The 3,092-nt window shown below is 40.4% G+C and overlaps 1 long non-coding RNA gene across 1 annotated transcript in view; it reads right to left on the bottom strand.

The window, feature by feature from the left end:
* Window positions 1-648: 648 nt before the first annotated feature.
* Window positions 649-3,092, bottom strand: part of LOC116082513 — a 24,028-nt gene continuing 21,584 nt past the window's right edge. The window contains exons 3-4 of the long non-coding RNA XR_004115346.1: window positions 1,535-1,701; window positions 649-811 (exon numbers count right to left, since the gene is read on the bottom strand). This is a non-coding gene — a long non-coding RNA (uncharacterized LOC116082513). The remainder of the gene's footprint in view (window positions 812-1,534; window positions 1,702-3,092) is intronic.

Here is a 3,092-nt window from a genome sequence, read left to right as displayed (position 1 = left end):
ATATATATATATATATATATTGTATTCACCATGTTTTGCATGCAGTATTAGTTTTTATAGTTTTATTGAATATTACTCTTTCTAATTAAATTGTGCTAGAATTTACTTTTTTGAAATATGATAGTGTTTTTCACTTGACAATTTAATATGATTATTCATTAAAAAAGTTTACTATACAAAAAGAAAAGAAGTAGGAGGTTATTGGCTGGGCGGTGGTGGCGCACGCCTTTAATCCCAGCACTTTCGAGGCAGAGGCAGGTGGATCTCTGAGTTCGAGGCCAGCCTGATCTACAGAGTGAGTTTCAGGGCAGCCAGGGCTATACAGAGAAACCCTGTCTCAAAAAAAAAAAAAAAAGAAAGAAAGAAAGAAAGGAAGAAAGAGGAGGCTATTAATCTTTGACAATTTTTGAAGCTACTGGATGAGCCACAGGAAACACTGTAAAAGCAGACTTCAGCAGAGTCCCAGGGAAAAAGAACAGAAGTCAAGTCCATTCAGTGCAAAAGGCTGACATCACCTCTCATACTCACAGGCAACGTCAGTGGGAGTGAGAGAGAGTCAGACACAGTTCCTACAGACGCATGCAGCAGCACGAGGAATTCTGAGTCCTCTATGGGTGAAACAGGAAAGAATTTCAGGACAAGTCAGTATGAAGCAGCATCAGAGTTTATTAGAAGGGATGTAATTAGCAATATCAAGGGCTGGGAGAGAGAAACGGAGACTGGCTCTCAGGGAAGGGAGAGCATATGCCGAAATGTGGGCTTGGGTGTCTTCGAGTTTCAGCAACAGCAGCGTGTAGGACCTGGATGGATTCTGATGTGTTGTTTAAAGGTGTTTTAAGGAGCTCTCTAATCTTTTCCTCAATAAATGAGATAGATACTATGGTTTCTGGGAGATACACTGAATAAGCTTACAGGCTGATAAGGTTCAAGGTACTAGGCTTATCTAGGGAGTTAAAACATGTTTCCATAGGAAACAAAGTTTATAGTCTTTATTTGTGAGATTCCCATTAATTGCAGGTTTGTGACTTGAGAGAGGTTTAAGGACATACTTTAAGATTATACTTAAGCCTTAAACATGGTGGTCAGTCTTTTAACATTCTTACTTAAAGTATTTCCATATAAAAGGAACATTGCCTCTATGTAAGCAATCTTCATAGAAAACTTGGTTAATTGTGCTGGAGTTCTTGTTCTCAGCTGGGAGGCTTTGAGCAGACTCTAAAGCCCCAGACTCCCTCCCCTCCCCTTCTCTCCCTTCCCTTCCCCTCCCCTTCCCTTCCTTCCATTTCCCTCACTTCCTCTTTGCTTTCCTTCCTTTTCTTTCCCTCCTCTCCCTCCCCTTCCCTTCTCTTCTCTTCCTTCTCCTCCCCTCCTGTCCCTTTCCGTCCCACCTTCTTCCCTCCTCTCCCCTGTCCTTCCCTTCTGTCGCTTCCCTTCCATTTCCAAATCTCTTTAAGTTCCATCTTTTATCCTTAATAAGACCCCAAAGAATTCAGCCTCACTTTAGAATAACTCACAAGTAAGCCAGCAGCCCCACCTTCTTTCCTCGGCTGCTCTGAGGTCGAACTGATCTTGTGTTACTGCTCATTCCACAGCTAGGAGACGAAAACCACCTTCCCTGCAATGGAAGCTCTAGCATCCTGGCTCTCCCCTTATGGCTTCAGTCGATGACAAGACATTAGATTCAATGACAGGAAGATACACCTGGAAATAAGACGCCACAGTCAACTGTTGGCAGAAAAAAACAAAAACAAAAACAAACAAACCAGAAAAGAGGGAGACTCCACATTGGCTTTGAGTATCATTCTAGCATACGCAGACACCAGAGAAATTAATTGCCCAGTCTCTCTTTACTTGTTGGATTACATCTGTTAACGTTTCCTTGTACTTTTTGGTATTTACGCTTATAGGTTAAACCAGCCTGTGACTTTTTTTCACTTTCAGAGCTTCTGAATTTAGGCATCAAGATTTTGTTGGAATCATTACAGGTATTATGAAATATCCCCCCCCCCCCAACTACACAGAGTTTAAGAAAGATTTTAAGTATTGTTTCTAGAGTATTTTGTTCTGAACTCTGAGGTGAAGGGTGATAAAGTGTCTTAGCTATCTGTGTGGGGGAGTTATAACATTGAGGCAAGCTGATTGAGGCTACAGAACATTCTTATCTTTTATTTCTTCTGGAGTTGGTTTTGAGAAGGCAAAATGTTTAGGAATTCACTTTCGGCACTGGAGATTGAGCCCAGGGCCTCATGCGTGTAAGATAAACACTCTTCTGCCAGACTCTGTGACTCTCAAAATTCATCTCTTTCCTTTCAAGTTTCAAATAGGTTGACATAAAGTTGAGAGTATTCTCATATGTTAATTCTCTGAAAGATGTCTAATAATGCATATTTGTGTCTTTGTATTATCTCCAATCTCACAGATAGACCTGTGAGGTAGATTTTGCAGCGTCTACTCTCTAAACAAGAGAACTGAGGCATAGAGAATTCCACAGCACTTTAAGGATTTGATCATATCTTTGAATCTCAAATCCAGCCTTCACATCTCTGATTTAATTAACCACCATGCTATACTTTCTCCATGGTAACAATGATGACAATGGTGTGTCAAAAATCCAAGAAATGTAGCTTTGGCATCATAGGCTTTTTATTAAAGTTCTGTAAAATGTTAACTTGACTAGTTGAAAAATGATTCTAAGGAGGTCAACATTACCATACCAATGGGAGATGTTTAAGCTAATTTCTTAGCTCAAGACTGAGACACTGAGGCAGACTCTAAAAGAAAATTATATCAAACCATGATTCCTTCCTAAAATTAACAATATTAAGTACTTCTTTTTTTATTAGATATTTTCTTTATTTACATGTAAATTTCTCCATTCCTAGTTTCCCCTCCAAAAAACAAAGAAACAAACAAAAACAAACCCCTGTTGCTTCCCCCCTCCCCATGCCTGCAACCCCACCCTCTCCCACTTATTGTCCCTGGCATTCCCGTACACTGGGGCACAGAACTTTCACAGGGCCGAGATCTTCTCCTCCTATTGGTGATCAAATTGCAATCCTCTACTATACACATGCTGCCAGAACAATCAGACC

The sequence above is a fragment of the Mastomys coucha genome, unplaced genomic scaffold (assembly GCF_008632895.1).
Source record: "Mastomys coucha isolate ucsf_1 unplaced genomic scaffold, UCSF_Mcou_1 pScaffold7, whole genome shotgun sequence".
Taxonomy (NCBI): Eukaryota; Metazoa; Chordata; class Mammalia; order Rodentia; family Muridae; genus Mastomys; species Mastomys coucha.
This window is presented reverse-complemented; position numbering and strand designations above follow the sequence as displayed.